The sequence below is a fragment of the Sphaerodactylus townsendi genome, linkage group LG02, assembly GCF_021028975.2.
Source record: "Sphaerodactylus townsendi isolate TG3544 linkage group LG02, MPM_Stown_v2.3, whole genome shotgun sequence".
Lineage (NCBI taxonomy): Eukaryota > Metazoa > Chordata > Lepidosauria > Squamata > Sphaerodactylidae > Sphaerodactylus > Sphaerodactylus townsendi.
Window position 1 is genome coordinate 49,687,190 of NC_059426.1, and position 21,153 is coordinate 49,708,342.

Genomic DNA, 21,153 nt, shown 5'->3' on the forward strand with positions numbered 1-21,153 from the left:
CTTTATGAACCTGCCTCTACTCTTTAAAGTATATGTTGCAGAATCAATTCTATTCTAACCTATTCTGTAATATTTTGAATAATAACTATTGACAAGTATATTAACAAACAACTATTTCCACAAATCAAAGGGAGGCATATATTCCAATTTTTGAAGGGGAAAAAGGGGGAAACTCCTGGTCAACTTTCTCCCCCTACCTATTTTTTTTTTTATGCAAGAAGTTATTTTGGGCTTTAAGACTGCTATTTGGGTGGCAATCTTTTTCTCATTCAAGTCCTCGCTTTGAACTGAGGAATATAAATATGGGAGCCTACTGAGTCATAACTATCTACTCTGAAAAAAAGCTCACAAGCAAGTGGGATGGCACAGCGTTGTCTGTTACACTGATATAATGTTAGAGTCAAAAGAATGTTCATTCTGTCACTAGATGCTCAGCATGAGAGAGTTCAACCGGTATTGATGAGATTACTGTTCAGGGACAGACATTATAGAATGATAGATAAGACTTGTGTTTGATATGCAAACATTGATCTGCTGCTAGGTTACCTAATCCAAGTAAACCTCTGAGTAACTGACACAAATATCTGCTTCAAGTGAGGCCTGGTAATAAATAATTCCCTGGTTTTTACATAAAAACTCTTCAAACACATTTTTCTCATCTCGTGCTAATAACTCCTGACACCATCAATATTCATATCTGAAGATGAATTCAGAAATGACTGAATGAATATGATGAAACAAACAGGACTTTTCAGCAGTCAGAATGAAAGTTTCAGTCCACTGTGTGTAGAAGCCAAAATTGCATTTAAATAATACATAATAAAGAACATAAAATTAAACTGAAACTGATCATGAAGATACCTATCAGGATTCAGATATACTAGCAAAGGCAGCCCAGATGCAAGTCTATTATTATTTTGGAATTTGTCCATCAAGAAACTTCAGCAAAGTTGACTTTCCCATGATGATAGCAATTCCATCCACTATATGGTCTAGACATGTTAACTACAAGACACACATTGGAACTAGTGGGGGAGTAATTTAGGATTTAAGTTTATGTCTTCCAAGCTTTAATGTATTGCTATGAACTAAGGGGTAAGGATTCTTTGTATTGCTTTGAACTAAGGATTCTTTACTGCCTCATCTCTTGTTCCATTTGGTTTCTGCATTTCTCCCTAATTCCCCTTGTTTTACACAATGTTCCTGCTTTTCCACATAAAAATAGGGTCATGCTTGGATTAGGATAGATTTTTATTACTCTTTCCCATTGTTTTTACAACCACATTTTGCTGAGATGGTTTTCTGAAAGCTATGACAGACTGTCAAGGTTCCATTGCAAATGGTGATATTCCATGCTGGCTAGAGTAATTTCTTTCCTGAATCAGGGCCATCACACCCAATTCTATCAGCAGCAGCAGTTAGTGAAATGCTCCTAGGAGGTTCACAGAACTGTCTTCTTCTCCATGTTCCATTCTGATTTTTTTCCGTCATTTCCCACTGGTTTGGGAATACCTCTCTCCTGACATTCAAAGAAAAGAAAAGAAAAGAAATATCAGGACTGACTGTGGGGGTTTCAACATGGAAACAGGCTTGTGTGATTTCTCTGGTGCTGGTGCAGCTACTGATTCAACACCATGCACCTTCCACATGACAGGTTTTCCCACAGTTTCCCTGCCCTCGTCCCCAGCAGCAGCCATCCCTCTGGGCCACGCAAAAAAGGATTATGACGAACGCATGGCTGTGAACATCAAAACCAGCAACAAACAGTTCTTCAAGTACATCAAAAGCAGGAAGCCAGCAAGGGAAGCGGCAGGGGTCCGCTAGGATGACAAAGGAACAAAGGGTGTGCTAAAAGATGACAGGGAGATTGCAGAAAAGCCAAGAATGAATTTCTTTGCATCTGTCTTCACCCAAGAGGAGGTGAGGAACATTCCTGCACCTGAACCAAGCTTCTTAGGAGGCGAATCCGAGGAACTAACGAAGATAGTGGTAGACAAGGAAGAAGTTCTGGCAGCCATTGATAAACTAAATGCTACCAAATCCCCTGGCCCAGATTGCATTCACCCAAGAGTTCTTAAAGAGCTCAAGCATGAAATTGCTGATGTTCTCACTTTAATATGCAACTTACCCTTGAAATCAGGCTCCATCCCTGAAGACTGGAAGATGGCCAATGTCACACCAATCTTTAAGAAAGGATCTAGGGGGGACCCGGGAAATTGTTACAGGCCAGTCAGTTTGACATCTGTTCCTGGTAAATTAGTAGAATCTATATCATTAAAGATAAAATTATAAAACATGTACAAAAGCAAAACCTGCTGAGAAAGAGTCAGCCTGGCTTTTGCAGAGGCAAATCCTGTCTTACAAACTTACTTCAGGAGTTCTTTGAGGATGTAAATAGGCATGTGGATTAGGGGGAACCAGTGGACATTGTCTACTTGGATTTCCAAAAGGCTTTGGACAAAGTTCCTCACCAGAGACTATTGAGAAAACTCAGCAATGAAGGAATAAGAGGGGAAGTCCTCCTATGGATTAAAAACTGGTTGAGAAACAGGAAGCAAAGAGTGGGTGTAAATGGGAAATTCTCACAATGGAGAGATGTGGCGGAGTGGTGTCCCCCAAGGATCCTCGTGATTGGGGACCAAAGTGCTCTTTAACCTTATTCATAAAATGACCTAGAAGTAGGGGTGGGTAGCTGGTGGCCAAGTTTGCAGGATGATACCAAATTATGTAGGGTGGTGAGAACCACAAAGGATCATGAGAGGAGCTCCAAGCGGACCTTGATAAATTAGGGTGGAGTGGGCTAAGAAATGGTGTTCAAATGCAGTTCAATGTAGCAAAATGCAAAAGTGATGCACATAGGGGCAAAAAAATCCAAAACCTCTCACATTAACACGCTTACAGGGGTCAGTGCATTTCAGTCACACAGACCAGGAAAGGGATTTGGGCGCCCTTAATTGATAGGTTCCATGGGAATGTCAAAAACTCATAATGTATGGCAGCTGTGAAAAAGGCAAACTCTATGCTGGGGATAATTAGAAAAGGAATTGATAATGTAAAACTGCAAAGATTAGTCACTGTTCTCTTATATAAATACTGTGGAAGCGACCTGGCACTTGGAGGTACTGTAAGTTCAGTTCTGGTCACCACATCTCAAAAAAGGATATTGAAGAGATAGAAAAAGTGCAGAGAAGGGGCAACGAGGATGATTGAGGGACTGGAGCACCTTCCTTTATGAGGAAAGGCTGCAGCGCTTTGGGACTCCTTTAGCTTTGGGAGAGTGAGACGCCTGAGGGGATATGGATTGAAGTCTATAAAATTATGCATGGGTGGTAGAAAATGCTGGACAGAGAGAAATTTTTCTCTCTCTCTCACAATGCTAGAACCAGGGGCATTCATTGAAAATGCTGGGGAAGAATTCGGACTAATAAAAGGAAACACTTCTTCACGCAACGTGTGATTGGTGTTTGGAATATGCTGCCACAGGAGGTGGTGATGGCCACTAACTGGGATAGCTTTAAAAGGGGCTTGGACAGATTTATGGAGGAGAAGTCAATTTATGGCTACCAATCTTGATCCTCTTTGATCTGAGATTGCAAATGCCTTAACAGTCCAGGTGCTCGGGAGCAACAGCCGCAGAAGGCCATTGCGTTCACATCCTACATGTGAACTCCCAAAGGCACCTGGTGGGCCACTGCGAGTAGCAGAGAGCTGGACTAGATGGACTCTGGTCTGATCCAGCTGGCTTGTTCTTATGTTCTTAAACCATTATAACAATTACAATTGGTTCTATGAATTCAAAGTTTTCATTGAAACAAAAAATCTCTATCATAGAAGGGGCTAGAGAGTTGTTCTTTTTAAAATGAAAGCTGGGAATTGACAGAATTAGTGACACTTATTGTTATAACAATATATTGATATGGCAATATGAAATTGCCAATATAAAAATAAACAGAGTCCTTCAGTGGTGGGGAAAAGAAATGACAGGGGAACAGAAAATGAATGCCACGAGGATGGGATCTTGACTTTCTTTCTCACGCTTATGGCACCCATCCTGGCTCTACTACGATCTTTCCTAAAAAGCCAAGCAGGTTTGAGAAAGATCTTTGAAAAGCCAGGGAGGTGCATGACTGCATCACAATGCTTTGTTAAATTAGGAAATAAACTTGTTTCCCAACAGCATTGAACCTGGGGCAGATAACCCACAGGACAATGGCCTACTTTCCAGAAACAACGTAAGCCTTTTACTAGAAGCAATCAGAGTGATAATTTAATTTACTGTTGTAAAACTAAGTATATTTGACTACCTGTTCTAAACATTACCTTCTCAGAGGCATTTCAGTGAGTGCTGCCTAAAAATACCCACCTATAAATAAAAGCTGTTATGTAATTTTCACAACATCTCTTTCTGAATTCTCCCTTATCATTCATATAAATGCAGATCAATCTCTGCCTCAGTGATCAACTGTACATTTAAGTACAAGTTTCTGGCTGTAATAAAATACCTTTAAAATTTCAGCTGTCCTAACACTGAATGGCTATCAAAGGGGGGAAATTGACTTTTTACGTACTGATAATTTAATTCTGGTGTAACTTAGAACAACTATGGTCCATCCACAAAGTTAAAATAAAATGTCCTGACGATGCAAAAAAAAAAAAAAAAAAAGGATTCCTGGAAAGGCACTCTCCACAGACTTCTTCCCAAGACATCCTTCGGCTGCCATATTTCTGCTCAAGACATCTTTTTTTAAAAAAAAATGCTTCAAAGTGCACCATTTCCCCCTAAGTCACCCGCAAGATATCTCCTGCCTAGCTGTGCAGAATGCAGGTCTCGGGAGGCATCTCATGTTTTCCACTCAACCATTTTGCTCTTTGATCAGTTTCACCCACAGTTTGCACCTAGCATTTTGTGTCCAGCTGAAGGGATTCTCCCTGCCGCCATTTGTTGGAGGTTGCCCAAGGATGTTTGCTCTGCAAAAAGTACATAGTTGTACTCAGGTAGTCCTGCCAACTCTGGCAATACATAGTCCCCCCCCCCTTGTTTTGAGGAGCAGTCTCTAGTGCTACGCAGACACAAATACAAGAATCTTAGGCTCATTCTGCACATGCAGAATAATGCACTTTCAAACTGCTTTCAGTGCTCTTTGAAGCTGTGCGGAATGGCAAAATCCACTTGCAAAAAGTTGTGAAAGTGGTTTGAAAACACATTATTTTGTGTGTGCCGAAGGGGCCTTAGACATTCGGAAGACCCATCCACCTCCCATTGAGAAGCATTGGGTTGACCTGTGTTCTTTTTTTGTGTAGTAAGAAAAAAAACTAAGTTGGTCTGTGGAGGGCAGGTCAACCCAATGCTTTTCAATGAGCAGCAGACTGGTCTTCCGAACAGCTAAGATTCTCTTATGTGCATCTATGTAGCTATAGAGATTGCTCCTCAAAACAAAAAAAGAAAAGAAAAGAAAAGGGAAACTATGTATTGCCAGAATTGACAGGACCAACTGAGTACAGCTATGTATTCTTCAGGTTGAAGAGATGCCCAGGATCAGAGCCTGCAGAGCTAACATCCTGGGGCAACCTTCAGTAAATGACAGCAGGGAGAAGCCCTTCAGCTGCCACACACAAAATGTCAGGCGCAAGCTGAGGGTGAAACTGACCAAAGAAAAAAGAGACAGCCTTTGCTGTCTCGAAAGCACCCAGAAGCCACCTCTTTTTAAGACGTCCCCTGGACATCTTATTTTGGGTGTGCGAGTGAAAAGAGGCAGTCGCCCCAACATCCCACAGTAAACATCCCACGGACATCTTGTTTGTGCTGTGCAGAATGTACCTATGTTGGTCTGCCACCACAAAAATCACCCAAAACATTACGTATCATCATCCTTACAATATTATTCACAACAAAGGGGGAAAAATTAAGATTCCTGGCACATTCTCATTGCTTTCCCCTGTAATCACTGCACAGGCACTATCAGCGAACATAGAATCTTTGTATTATTTCCAACTTTCCCTTATTGTCAGTCATTGTGACAAAGAGCAGGGCAGCCTGACACAATGATGAATCACTTCAGACACTGAGTTTTCACATGGCTGTCAACCAGTCTTAGTGGGCTGTGGCACCTGAAAAAGATACAGGGATGAAAGCTCTGGCTTGCTTTAAGAGCACAACTCTAGTTTCCCATTAAGTCAGTGGACTTTCCATTACGTAATCAAAATACTCTGCATAATAGAATCTCTTTGGAAGCCATTGCTGATCTGTTTTACATTTAGTTGGATCTCGCAGAATTTTCCACAATCTCACCCAATTCCTCTCCATCATATGTGGCAGGTCCCTTAACAGTACGTTCAGAAATCAAACCAGACACTGATGCAGTTCTCAAGAAATGTGTATATCTTTCTATCTATCCATCCATTCATCCAATTATCTATCTTCCCACACCTTGGTTATATAACAATGCTAGATGTTTTTGTTGGAAATTAATGTTTCTTTGGGACCTGTGTGATTTAAAGAGAAGGCAGTATTGTAGCTCCTATATCAGTAGTGGTTAATCAAGAGGCCTCAATAGGGTTAAAGCCTCATATGCCCTCAATCTCATTTTGAGCAGCGCATTGCTTCAGGAAAGATCTGATCATCCTTGATTGGCTGCTCTGTGACTGTTCTGCCTCCACACCATCAGACTTGGCTAAGTGTGCTGAAAATGTAAACACGATAAACAAATGTGCATTTCACCTAGTTTAAAGTTCCTCATTTATATACTAGGCAGGCTCCTGTTTAGATGGGCTCAATGTTTCCTAGCAAAGGTTGTCTTGAGAACAGCACCACATGGTGACAGCTTTGTGCCTAACGTAGTAGCTGCTGATTGTGCTTCATGGTCAGAGCAAGAATCACTCTTGTATTGGATACTGAAACCAGCCATATGAACCAGGAAAAGCAAGATCTCAGACAAAGCCTGTGCTGTGCAATTGGGTATGTTTAGCCTTCATGAAGACTCTGGTTCAAGTCCTACACTGGGCTAACTACCAAGGAGCCCTGGAAGGTGTTCCAGGCACTACTGAGATTTCCCACATTTTTGGATTCACTTGTAGAGGACATTAATGTAGTCACTGGGTTAATGTAGTCACACTCTTCCCTTGTTCAGAGTTGCGCTGGAATGCTGAGTTAGTTTCCCTTCCTGCTGCTACAAGGGCTATGACCCTGTAAGACAAAAGGTATCATGAGTGACTGACCAGCAACAGCTATGGTCAGAGCAGAATAGCTGGTGTTAGCTCACTGTTTCCTCCACTTGCATGGTGATTTCATGCTGGCATATCTCCCTCTTTATGCACTGGGCCTTCTTATCCTATACCTCCAATGTAGAGATACTGCTAGCACTTACTATTGAGGAAAGAATAATTGTGGAGCCATTATGTTTATGTTAGGGTATTTGCAGCAGTCAGTTTGAACAGAGTATTCCTCTCCTTTGCTTACTTGTATGGGATGCATTGTATACATTGCATAGGAGAGCTGTGATTACCTTCGAACATAATTGGTGCCCTAATCTTTACTGTCCTTGTGCAGACACGCCATATTACTAACAGAGAACCATTGTGTCTCAATTTCAAGAACATAAGAAAAGCCCTGATGAATCAGACCAGTGGTCCATCTAGTGCAGGGGTAGGGAACCTGCGGCTCTCCAGATGTTCAGGAACTACAATTCCCATCAGCCTCTGTCAGCATGGCCAATTGGCCATGCTGGTAGGGGCTGATGGGAATTGTAGTTCCTGAACATCTGGAGAGCTGGGGGGGGGGTGGGGGGGGGGGGGGGTGGGGTGGGGGGGGGGGGGGGGGGGGGGGGTGGGGGGGGGGGGGGGTGGGTGTGGGGGGGGGGGGGGGTGTGGGGTGGGGGGTGTGGGGGGGGGAGGAGGCGGGGGGGGGGGGGGGGGGGGGGGGGGTGGGGGGGGGGGTGGGGGGGGGGGGGGGGGGGTGGGGGGGGTGGGTGGGGGTGGGGGTGGGGGGGGGGGGGGGGGGGGGGGGGGTGGGTGGGGAGGGGGGGTGGTGGGGGCGTGGGGGGGGGGGGGGGGGTGGGGTGTGGGGGGGGGGGGGGGTGGGGGGGGGGGGGGGTGGGGGGGGGGGGGGGTGGGGGGGGGGGGGGGGGGGGGGGGGGGGGGGTGGGGGGGGGGGGGGGTGGGGGGGGGGGGGGGTGGGGGGGGGGGGGGGTGGGGGGGGGGGGGGGTGGGGGGGGGGGGGGGTGGGGGGGGGGGGGGGTGGGGGGGGGGGGGGGTGGGGGGGGGGGGGGGTGGGGGGGGGGGGGGGTGGGGGGGGGGGGGGGTGGGGGGGGGGGGGGGTGGGGGGGGGGGGGGGTGGGGGGGGGGGGGGGTGGGGGGGGGGGGGGGTGGGGGGGGGGGGGGGTGGGGGGGGGGGGGGGTGGGGGGGGGGGGGGGTGGGGGGGGGGGGGGGTGGGGGGGGGGGGGGGTGGGGGGGGGGGGGGGTGGGGGGGGGGGGGGGTGGGGGGGGGGGGGGGTGGGGGGGGGGGGGGGTGGGGGGGGGGGGGGGTGGGGGGGGGGGGGGGTGGGGGGGGGGGGGGGTGGGGGGGGGGGGGGGTGGGGGGGGGGGGGGGTGGGGGGGGGGGGGGGTGGGGGGGGGGGGGGGTGGGGGGGGGGGGGGGTGGGGGGGGGGGGGGGTGGGGGGGGGGGGGGGTGGGGGGGGGGGGGGGTGGGGGGGGGGGGGGGTGGGGGGGGGGGGGGGTGGGGGGGGGGGGGGGTGGGGGGGGGGGGGGGTGGGGGGGGGGGGGGGTGGGGGGGGGGGGGGGTGGGGGGGGGGGGGGGTGGGGGGGGGGGGGGGTGGGGGGGGGGGGGGGTGGGGGGGGGGGGGGGTGGGGGGGGGGGGGGGTGGGGGGGGGGGGGGGTGGGGGGGGGGGGGGGTGGGGGGGGGGGGGGGTGGGGGGGGGGGGGGGTGGGGGGGGGGGGGGGTGGGGGGGGGGGGGGGTGGGGGGGGGGGGGGGTGGGGGGGGGGGGGGGTGGGGGGGGGGGGGGGTGGGGGGGGGGGGGGGTGGGGGGGGGGGGGGGTGGGGGGGGGGGGGGGTGGGGGGGGGGGGGGGTGGGGGGGGGGGGGGGTGGGGGGGGGGGGGGGTGGGGGGGGGGGGGGGTGGGGGGGGGGGGGGGTGGGGGGGGGGGGGGGTGGGGGGGGGGGGGGGTGGGGGGGGGGGGGGGTGGGGGGGGGGGGGGGTGGGGGGGGGGGGGGGTGGGGGGGGGGGGGGGTGGGGGGGGGGGGGGGTGGGGGGGGGGGGGGGTGGGGGGGGGGGGGGGTGGGGGGGGGGGGGGGTGGGGGGGGGGGGGGGTGGGGGGGGGGGGGGGTGGGGGGGGGGGGGGGTGGGGGGGGGGGGGGGTGGGGGGGGGGGGGGGTGGGGGGGGGGGGGGGTGGGGGGGGGGGGGGGTGGGGGGGGGGGGGGGTGGGGGGGGGGGGGGGTGGGGGGGGGGGGGGGTGGGGGGGGGGGGGGGTGGGGGGGGGGGGGGGTGGGGGGGGGGGGGGGTGGGGGGGGGGGGGGGTGGGGGGGGGGGGGGGTGGGGGGGGGGGGGGGTGGGGGGGGGGGGGGGTGGGGGGGGGGGGGGGTGGGGGGGGGGGGGGGTGGGGGGGGGGGGGGGTGGGGGGGGGGGGGGGTGGGGGGGGGGGGGGGTGGGGGGGGGGGGGGGTGGGGGGGGGGGGGGGTGGGGGGGGGGGGGGGTGGGGGGGGGGGGGGGTGGGGGGGGGGGGGGGTGGGGGGGGGGGGGGGTGGGGGGGGGGGGGGGTGGGGGGGGGGGGGGGTGGGGGGGGGGGGGGGTGGGGGGGGGGGGGGGTGGGGGGGGGGGGGGGTGGGGGGGGGGGGGGGTGGGGGGGGGGGGGGGTGGGGGGGGGGGGGGGTGGGGGGGGGGGGGGGTGGGGGGGGGGGGGGGTGGGGGGGGGGGGGGGTGGGGGGGGGGGGGGGTGGGGGGGGGGGGGGGTGGGGGGGGGGGGGGGTGGGGGGGGGGGGGGGTGGGGGGGGGGGGGGGTGGGGGGGGGGGGGGGTGGGGGGGGGGGGGGGTGGGGGGGGGGGGGGGTGGGGGGGGGGGGGGGTGGGGGGGGGGGGGGGTGGGGGGGGGGGGGGGTGGGGGGGGGGGGGGGTGGGGGGGGGGGGGGGTGGGGGGGGGGGGGGGTGGGGGGGGGGGGGGGTGGGGGGGGGGGGGGGTGGGGGGGGGGGGGGGTGGGGGGGGGGGGGGGTGGGGGGGGGGGGGGGTGGGGGGGGGGGGGGGTGGGGGGGGGGGGGGGTGGGGGGGGGGGGGGGTGGGGGGGGGGGGGGGTGGGGGGGGGGGGGGGTGGGGGGGGGGGGGGGTGGGGGGGGGGGGGGGTGGGGGGGGGGGGGGGTGGGGGGGGGGGGGGGTGGGGGGGGGGGGGGGTGGGGGGGGGGGGGGGTGGGGGGGGGGGGGGGTGGGGGGGGGGGGGGGTGGGGGGGGGGGGGGGTGGGGGGGGGGGGGGGTGGGGGGGGGGGGGGGTGGGGGGGGGGGGGGGTGGGGGGGGGGGGGGGTGGGGGGGGGGGGGGGTGGGGGGGGGGGGGGGTGGGGGGGGGGGGGGGTGGGGGGGGGGGGGGGTGGGGGGGGGGGGGGGTGGGGGGGGGGGGGGGTGGGGGGGGGGGGGGGTGGGGGGGGGGGGGGGTGGGGGGGGGGGGGGGTGGGGGGGGGGGGGGGTGGGGGGGGGGGGGGGTGGGGGGGGGGGGGGGTGGGGGGGGGGGGGGGTGGGGGGGGGGGGGGGTGGGGGGGGGGGGGGGTGGGGGGGGGGGGGGGTGGGGGGGGGGGGGGGTGGGGGGGGGGGGGGGTGGGGGGGGGGGGGGGTGGGGGGGGGGGGGGGTGGGGGGGGGGGGGGGTGGGGGGGGGGGGGGGTGGGGGGGGGGGGGGGTGGGGGGGGGGGGGGGTGGGGGGGGGGGGGGGTGGGGGGGGGGGGGGGTGGGGGGGGGGGGGGGTGGGGGGGGGGGGGGGTGGGGGGGGGGGGGGGTGGGGGGGGGGGGGGGTGGGGGGGGGGGGGGGTGGGGGGGGGGGGGGGTGGGGGGGGGGGGGGGTGGGGGGGGGGGGGGGTGGGGGGGGGGGGGGGTGGGGGGGGGGGGGGGTGGGGGGGGGGGGGGGTGGGGGGGGGGGGGGGTGGGGGGGGGGGGGGGTGGGGGGGGGGGGGGGTGGGGGGGGGGGGGGGTGGGGGGGGGGGGGGGTGGGGGGGGGGGGGGGTGGGGGGGGGGGGGGGTGGGGGGGGGGGGGGGTGGGGGGGGGGGGGGGTGGGGGGGGGGGGGGGTGGGGGGGGGGGGGGGTGGGGGGGGGGGGGGGTGGGGGGGGGGGGGGGTGGGGGGGGGGGGGGGTGGGGGGGGGGGGGGGTGGGGGGGGGGGGGGGTGGGGGGGGGGGGGGGTGGGGGGGGGGGGGGGTGGGGGGGGGGGGGGGTGGGGGGGGGGGGGGGTGGGGGGGGGGGGGGGTGGGGGGGGGGGGGGGTGGGGGGGGGGGGGGGTGGGGGGGGGGGGGGGTGGGGGGGGGGGGGGGTGGGGGGGGGGGGGGGTGGGGGGGGGGGGGGGTGGGGGGGGGGGGGGGTGGGGGGGGGGGGGGGTGGGGGGGGGGGGGGGTGGGGGGGGGGGGGGGTGGGGGGGGGGGGGGGTGGGGGGGGGGGGGGGTGGGGGGGGGGGGGGGTGGGGGGGGGGGGGGGTGGGGGGGGGGGGGGGTGGGGGGGGGGGGGGGTGGGGGGGGGGGGGGGTGGGGGGGGGGGGGGGTGGGGGGGGGGGGGGGTGGGGGGGGGGGGGGGTGGGGGGGGGGGGGGGTGGGGGGGGGGGGGGGTGGGGGGGGGGGGGGGTGGGGGGGGGGGGGGGTGGGGGGGGGGGGGGGTGGGGGGGGGGGGGGGTGGGGGGGGGGGGGGGTGGGGGGGGGGGGGGGTGGGGGGGGGGGGGGGTGGGGGGGGGGGGGGGTGGGGGGGGGGGGGGGTGGGGGGGGGGGGGGGTGGGGGGGGGGGGGGGTGGGGGGGGGGGGGGGTGGGGGGGGGGGGGGGTGGGGGGGGGGGGGGGTGGGGGGGGGGGGGGGTGGGGGGGGGGGGGGGTGGGGGGGGGGGGGGGTGGGGGGGGGGGGGGGTGGGGGGGGGGGGGGGTGGGGGGGGGGGGGGGTGGGGGGGGGGGGGGGTGGGGGGGGGGGGGGGTGGGGGGGGGGGGGGGTGGGGGGGGGGGGGGGTGGGGGGGGGGGGGGGTGGGGGGGGGGGGGGGTGGGGGGGGGGGGGGGTGGGGGGGGGGGGGGGTGGGGGGGGGGGGGGGTGGGGGGGGGGGGGGGTGGGGGGGGGGGGGGGTGGGGGGGGGGGGGGGTGGGGGGGGGGGGGGGTGGGGGGGGGGGGGGGTGGGGGGGGGGGGGGGTGGGGGGGGGGGGGGGTGGGGGGGGGGGGGGGTGGGGGGGGGGGGGGGTGGGGGGGGGGGGGGGTGGGGGGGGGGGGGGGTGGGGGGGGGGGGGGGTGGGGGGGGGGGGGGGTGGGGGGGGGGGGGGGTGGGGGGGGGGGGGGGTGGGGGGGGGGGGGGGTGGGGGGGGGGGGGGGTGGGGGGGGGGGGGGGTGGGGGGGGGGGGGGGTGGGGGGGGGGGGGGGTGGGGGGGGGGGGGGGTGGGGGGGGGGGGGGGTGGGGGGGGGGGGGGGTGGGGGGGGGGGGGGGTGGGGGGGGGGGGGGGTGGGGGGGGGGGGGGGTGGGGGGGGGGGGGGGTGGGGGGGGGGGGGGGTGGGGGGGGGGGGGGGTGGGGGGGGGGGGGGGTGGGGGGGGGGGGGGGTGGGGGGGGGGGGGGGTGGGGGGGGGGGGCTCCAGATGTTCAGGAACTACAATTCCCATCAGCCCCTACCAGCATGGCCAATTGGCCATGCTGACAGAGGCTGATGGGAATTGTAGTTCCTGAACATCTGGAGAGCCGCAGGTTCCCTACCCCTGGTGTATGGGAATGGAATATTGGCTGTGTGAACTGGCTATTCTACTGGATGTGGGAGGCATCTTGAATGGGTGTTTCCCAACCGGATCTCAGGGAGGCAGGACTTAACTAAAGTTGTCACTTCCTGTGGTCCGAGTGGGCGTCACCTTCCCTCTTCAGTATTCGTTCCTGCCTTGATCAGGGAGAGCAGCACTCTTCTGAGCTCCTGCTCTTAGGAAACTTTTCTTCTCCTTTTGTTGGTTTGTGATCTGTGTCTGTCTTGTTAGTGTGTTGGGAAGTGGTAGATAGTGGGATTTAGCCCTCCCTCCAGGGAACGGGCGTTTGTCTTCCCTCCCTTTCCCCCCTCCTTCCCAAACTTGCAAGCGGCATGGCGAATTGGGGCGGCGCTGGCGACCCAGGCCCCAGCCGCTTCTCCCCCGAGAGGGAAACCTTCTCCCGGTCCTCAGCGGAGAGGACCAGGGCAGCCCATAAGGCACGCTCCACGACCGAAGGGGCGGGCGCGGCCGCGCAGCCCCGCCAAGACGCGGACAAGCCGCCCGCAAAAAAGGCGCGAAAAGACGCACCAGCCAGCAACGCGGCAGGGAAAAAGCCGCGAAAGAAGACGCCCGGCTCCAGCGACCCCTGCCGGCCTGTGGAGACTGCCGCGCAAACGCAGCCGCGCAGAGGAGACCCGGAAACGGCTCCTCCCCGCCGCGGCTCGGAGCACAGGACTGAGGGAAGACCTCAGAGCCCTGTTGCAGCAGACAATAGCGCCAGCGTCCTGGAAAGGGCCGCGACGAGCACAAGAGATGAGGGAGCGACCGAGGACGACGTCGGGGCGCCCCAGCCCCTCAGGCAAGATCGCGATGGGGGGAAGGACCATCTTCAGGGCCCCCCTTACCAGGGGGCTGGCAACAGGCCTCCTCCCAGGAGTTGGTGGACCTTTTCAAAAAGTCCATGAGGGAGGAAATTAGGTCCTACCACAGAGAGTACCATAGAAGGGGCAGATCCATCTCTACCTCTTCCTCCCCGTCCCCTCCCAGATCCTCGCGTTCCAGCACCCGCAACAGGGGCCCCTTAACCTTCCCAGGGGAAGAGGGAGTTAGTGAAGGGGAATGCATAGACTCGGATCATTTCTCCGATCCAGAAGAGGTCACCCCAGAAGTGGTGGAATTAACCCCTAGATTCTTCAAAGCAGAGGACATTACCCTGCTTATTACTAAGGCAATATCAGCCTTGGATTTGAAAGATACAGAGGATGCCATTGACCCCTCGGCCTCATCCTCTGCCCCCACCAAGCCCATCAAAGGATGCCCCAAAGGGGATAAAAAGATCTTTCCCCAAGGGGAGCCCTCCAAGGGTTTTCTCCCCATCCCAGAATACTTCGAAAGGCGCGCCAGGAAGGAATGGGACAACCCTTCCGCGAGTAAAGGATTCCCCTCCTACTTCAAAAAATTGTATTCGTCCCCAGATTACATCCAAAACCTCCTGACAACACCACTGGTGGACGCCCCCATAGCAGCACTCCAATCTGGAGGCCTCGTATCCAAGGATGGCGATGGCAACATAAGAGACACCTTAGACAAACGCACAGACGTGGTCTCCAAAAGGCTCCATGAGGTCCTGGCCATGGCCTTTAAAATCCTGGCATCTTCGGCCACCATGGCCAGAGCAGGCATAGTTTGGCTCCGGAAACTCCTTGACATGATCCCCTCCACACAACAAGGGGTTAGAGAGGGAGTAGATCGCATCCTACTGACAATGTCGTTCCTAGCAGACTCTAACTTTGATGCATTCATTTCGGTAGCCCGCGCCCTGGCCATGGCTTCGGTTCCCAGGCGCATCGCCTGGCTTCGTTCGTGGCAAGCGGACCAACATTCTAAACAACTGGTGTCCGGTTTTTCCTTCCAAGGCGGCATTCTCTTCGGCCAAGAACTAGAGAGGATCCTAGTGGAAACCAAGGATAAAAAGAAGGCCATGCCCAAATTCTATCGATCAGAATCCGGTGCTTCGAAGACCGGACCTACCTTCCGATCCCACAGGACCCTCGCCAGAACGCCCAAAGACGGCAGACGCTGGCAACCACAGCAGGGTTTCCGCAAAAGAACCAACCAGAGTACCTTCAACCATTCCTTTCGTCACCAAGCCAGATCGGGAAAGAACTTTGGCAACAACAAGGCCCAAAACAACAATAACAAATCCTGACTACAACACCGTCGGCGGCCGTCTCCAGGAGTTCCAAGACCAGTGGCTGGGAGAACACGTGGATGCTTGGACCAAGGAAGTCATCCAATCGGGCTACTCCATAGAATTCAAACAAATTCCTCTACCTCGGTTTCGTTCATTCCCGACCAACTCCAACTTAGTCAAAGCAGAACGGACACAGACGGCCATTCAACATCTTCTAGCCATCAGAGCCATAGAGCCCATACCCCCTGCGGAGCGAGGCTCTGGAGTGTTCTCTCACTTCTTTACCGTTCCCAAAAGAAATGGAGACTGGAGAGCCATCTTAAATCTGCGGTTCATCAACCGTCACATCAAACTCCAACACTTCAGGATGGAAACTCTCCGTTCCATCGTAGAACACCTCAGACCCGGGGACTATCTAACTTCCCTCGACCTAACCGAGGCCTATTTACACATCCCCATAAAACACTCGCACCGCCAATTCCTCCGCTTTGCAGTAGGGGAACAACAATTTCAGTTCCGGGCTTTGCCGTTCGGGCTCTCCACGGCCCCAAGAGTTTTCTCCAAGGTCCTCCTGGCCCCCATCATCCTCCTTCGACAACAAGCCATCCACGTCCACCCCTATCTGGACGACATCCTGGTCAGGTCCACCTCCCAACAACAGGCGGTGAAGGATGTCGCCCAGACCCAGACAGTTCTACGTCACCACGGATTCTTGATCAATGTGCCCAAAAGCAACACGATTCCATCTCAGAGGATGGAACACCTGGGAGCAATCATCGACACGTCCCTGAACTCTCTGTTCATCCCGGCAGACAAAGTCGACAAAATCAGGAAGTCCGTGAACCTAATCATAGCGGCCCAGAAATCTTCACTACTCCACCTGGCCAGCGTGCTAGGCACCATGGTGTCAGTGTTCGACATGCTTCAGTGGGGCAGATTCCACGCACGCCCCCTCCAAACCTTTCTTCGGCCTTTCCAGTACCAAATAATCATGAAGGAAGACCGGTATGTGATGCTTCCGAATCACTTGAAAGTCAGTCTCAGGTGGTGGACCGTGAAACGCAACCTCTCCAAAGGGAAAGTCTACCTCCGCCCCACACCCATGGAGATCTTCACCGACGCCAGTCTCCTAGGTTGGGGAGCCACACTCAACAGCCAGTTCATCCAAGGACGATGGTCCCAACAACAAACCAAACTTCCCATCAACCTCCTGGAGACCAAGGCCATTCACCTGGCCCTTCAGAACTTCCTTCCCATAATCAAGGACACGCACGTGCTGATCCGCACAGACAATGTGTCGGCCAAAGCATATCTGAACAATCAAGGAGGATCCAGATCGTCCCTCCTTCACCAGGAAGCGATGAGTATTCTTTGCTGGTCGGAACAACACCTTCTCTCACTCACCGCAGAACATATCCAGGGTCGTCTCAACGTCTCGGCGGACTGGCTGAGCTGCCAGACCATCCAAGAAGCCGAATGGCAACTCAACCCCACCATCTTCCAGATGATCTCACGGCACTTCGGCCAGCCGCAGCTGGACCTGTTCGCGTCAGGGGACAATCACCAGATCCCGGCCTTCATGTCCAGATACCACCACCCAAAGGCCATAGGAGTGGATGCTCTATCAACACCATGGCCCAGAGTCCTTCTGTATGCCTTTCCCCCGACGCCGATCCTTCCCAAGGTACTTCGGAAGATCATTTCGGAAAAAGCCTCGGTGATCTTGGTGGCACCATTCTGGCCACGTCGTCCGTGGCTATCATCCATTCTCGACCTATCTGTCTCCACAGGACTGACACTCCCTACCCCGAGAGACATGCTGATCCAGGGTCCCGTCCATCACCCCAAGCCTCAGTGGTTCAAACTAACCACCTGGCTATTGAACGGAGATTCCTGAAAGGAAAGGGATACTCGGACCAGGTGACCACCACCCTACTGGCCTCGTGTCGAAAGTCAACCACAAACATCTACAACTCTTCATGGAAAAGCTTCACTAGATGGTGCAGAAGGAAATCCGTCAATCCGGAAATACCTAGCATAGCACAAATCCTCTGCTTTCTACAGGAGGGCTTTGAACAGGGACTCCGCAGCGCCACCCTTAGAAGACAGATCGCTGCTCTGACCACCGTCTGCCAGCCGGTCCACGGACTACCTCTGTCTCGTCATCCTGACGTCATCCGTTTTTTGAAGGGAGTAACACAGCTTCAACCACCCACCGTGCACCGGTTCCCCACCTGGCGTCTACACCTGGTGTTATCAGCTCTTACAAAATCCCCATTTGAACCGGTTCAAACGATCCACCTAAAATGGCTGCGTATGAAAACCCTGTTCCTCATGGCCATCACTTCGGCCAGACGAGTTTCTGAATTACACTCCCTGTCAGTGGACAAGGATAGATGCCTTTTCCATAAGGATAGGGTTGTCCTAAGGCCAGACCCCACCTTTGTTCCAAAGGTTAACTCCTCTTTTCACATCTCGCAAGACATCGTGGTACCCAACTTCTGTCCCAACCCATCACACCCAAGGGAAAGACTATGGCATAATCTGGACGTGCGTAGAACTCTAAAAGCGTTCCTGATAAGAACTGAACCCATATGCAAGTCTAGCCAGATGTTCATTAACATCGCTTCTCCGAATCTGGGTCACCCAATGTCAAAAGCGGCCATCAGCCGCACCATCAAAGCCTGCATCATAGAAGCTTACAAAGCCTCCAATCAGCCAGTTCCCCATGGGATAGTGGCCCATTCCACACGCAGTGCAGCGACCAACGCAGCCTTTAAAAGCCAGGCCTCAGTATCTGACATCTGTAGAGCGGCCACTTGGGCCTCTGTCTCCTCCTTCATTAGAAATTACAAAATTCAGTCCATGGCAGCTTCAGAAGCTGTTTTTGGCAGGAGAGTGTTGGAACACATTATTGGAGACTGATCCTGACCCACCCGGTTTGGGACACTGCTCTGGGAGGTCCCATTCAAGATGCCTCCCACATCCAGTAGAACGACCCATTGGTTACTCACCGTGAAGGGGTCTTCTGCTGGATTAAGGGAGGCATCTTGGCCCTCCCGGGATCATCATTAGCCTCCAATTCTCTCCTCACTCTCCTGCCATAATAGCCTCCACATATCGGACCAGACAGGCTTAGCACCCCCAAGCTTCTGACAGTTCAGCGGGGGGACGCCCTTTATGGTTCACCATAGTTATAGTTCATATTATGTTGTCTTATTGTTGTTACTTCTGTTGTGGGTTGATGTTCATGTTAATTCCGAGGGAAGCCTTCTCACTGCTTGGACAGGCGTCTACTGAAGAGGGAAGGTGACGCCCACTCGGACCACAGGAAGTGACAACTTTAGTTAAGTCCTGCCTCCCTGAGATCCGGTTGGGAAACACCCATTCAAGATGCCTCCCTTAATCCAGCAGAAGACCCCTTCACGGTGAGTAACCAATGGGTCGTTTTGTTGTGAGAACAGAGGAATATAAAATAGGAACAATTTGTTCAGCTACACAATGGTGCTGGGCAGAAACTCAAAACTAGGTGACACCACAATATGTATCTGGCTCAACCATATCTAAAATAAAATGTATGGCTGCTACTGATCCATGAAAATGAACCCAGAGGTGATTATGGTAAGTAAAGTTGACCTACCAGAAGGGATCGATCTTTGTCCTCTAAATGGTTTGAGATTGTCACAGGTCAACTGCTAACAAACTGGTCAGTAAGGTATCCAGAAGTCCATTTCTCAGTTTCATTTGGCATAGAACTCTCTCCTTTCTTGGACTCTCTGCCAACCTGAACATGCTGATCCATGCTACTTTCTCAAAATTTAGATTACTATAGTGCACTCTATGTGGGATTGCCCTTGAAGACATCTCAGAAGCTACAAAAAAAATCAGTCTGCAGCAGCAAATTTTTAATTAAGGGTTGCTTGCTTCTCCCTTTATGAATGACTGCTGCAGATTTGTTCATCTCAACAATTCCTTGTAACGGTGCCCACCACAAATATTTTCAGCAATGGCCCCACTCATGTGGAACAGTCTGCCTGAAAATGTTAGGCAAACTCCATCCATACCTTTAGGAAACTTTGTAAATTGTTGTTTACAAGAACATTTTGAGGCTGTTAAGATTAGTATGAAATCCTTTCGTTTTGGGGGGTTGTGTTTTCAGCTTTTCTTTGTTGGCTTTTATGCATGTTTATTGATACGTCTATCTAGTACATTCTGTTGGTCTCTAAAGAGAGCCAGTATGGTGTAGGAGAACCAGCATGGTGTAGTGGTTAAGGTGTTGCTCTAGTATCTGGGAAACCCAGGTTCAAATTCCCACTATGCTATGGAAACGTGCTGGGTGATCTTGTGCCAGTCACACACTCCTAGCTTCAATCCTGTCAAGTGTTTGGATGGGAGACCTCCAAGGAATAGCAAGGTCACAACATGGAGGCAGGCAATGGCAAACTACCTCTGAACATCTCTTGAAAACCCTCTGAGGTCACCAAAAGTCAATTGGGACTTTATGGCAAACACACGTAAGTGGGATACATTTTTATCCCACCTTTTTTCCATATAATTCAGTGCCATATATGGTTCTCCCTTCTTCATTGCATCAATTTTTATTGTTTTCATTGTTTCATTATTATCGATTTCATCCTTAGAGTTCTGGGTATTCCCATGTTGTAAGCTATTTAGACTCTCATTGTAAGGGAAAGGCAGGATGACTGTATATACTTACTTAATAAATAAAAAGTAATCTCCATACATCTCTTCTGGAACGTCTAATAAAGAGCACACCTTGACCTGAATGGTCCAGGATAATCTGATGCCGTTAGATCTCAGAAACTAAGCAGGGTACTGGTTAGTATGTGAATTAGAGGCCACCAAGAAAGTCCAGGGTTGCTGCACAGTGTAGGCAATGACAAACCACCTCTGAGCATCTCTTATTTTGAAGACCCCATGCGGATCACCATAAGTTGGTTGCAGCAACTTGATAGTGCTTTCCACAATCAATAGTAGGACTACAGGCCAGAACCTGATGATAAAGTCTGAGGCCCTGCCTCAGCTGGAGGATCCCAAATGCAGGGTTAGCTAGAGAAGGTCAAACTTCCCCAACTCAACTTCATATTTTTTTATTCCTTCATGTCCTTCAACTGTCCGTTGCATGTGTTATTTCTTCCAGTATATTGGATGTTAACTATCAGAGAACTATAATTCCCAGAATGTTCTTGGGGACAAAGAAGAGGGGAGCTCAGCGCATTTTAGGAATATAGTTCCTAGAGCGACTGATGTTAGTCATTCTGGGAACTTGACAAGTATTGCATCATCAAGTCCAGAGTATAAAGTTACATAACTGCACCAGATAGTTGTTTCATTGAAACCCATGACACATTTTGTTTGGCTTTTTCCTGCTCTAACTTATTGTTTTTTACATATATTGGATGAGAAAATGTCGCATCTGGTGAGATCATATTTATCATTCCTTTTACTAAACACTATTGAGAAAATGTAGGTGTATAGGGATATATCAGTGGTAGCCGCATATTGTCCAAGCACATAACTAAGGCCATTTTTGAATAAGTGGACTCCAAGTGCTGTAAAAGTTATAGGAAACTGTAGTAAACTACTATACTTCCGTAACACTGGAATCAGAATTTCTGCCATAAACTGCCATTGCTAGAAAAGGCAGCAAAATTCAACCCAGCCTTAGTGTTGATAACAAAGAGTGTTGATTCTTAAAGTTTGCTAAATTACAAAAACCAACTGTCAGGCCAGCATAATGAAACTCTGAAGAAAGACCCATCATCTGTCAAGCTCTTTTTGGGATTCCTAGCCACCTACTAGCTTTTAGTTTTCAGATGCCATTTGGGTAGTCTGACTGGCGAAGAGTGTTGCTTGATTGAGTTTACATGGTGGCATCTGCTAAAGTAACAGATGTCTGTGCCACTAAGGTGCAATGTTCTCACTTTTTATAGAAGGGGAAATTGCTTCTGCAAGAATTTTTATTCTCTTTATGCAAATGAAAATGCTCTGTTCTCATTCTTAAAGGAGTCTCATTATAACTAAAATCTTAAACAATCATAAATACGTATGCACCTTCGTAAAGC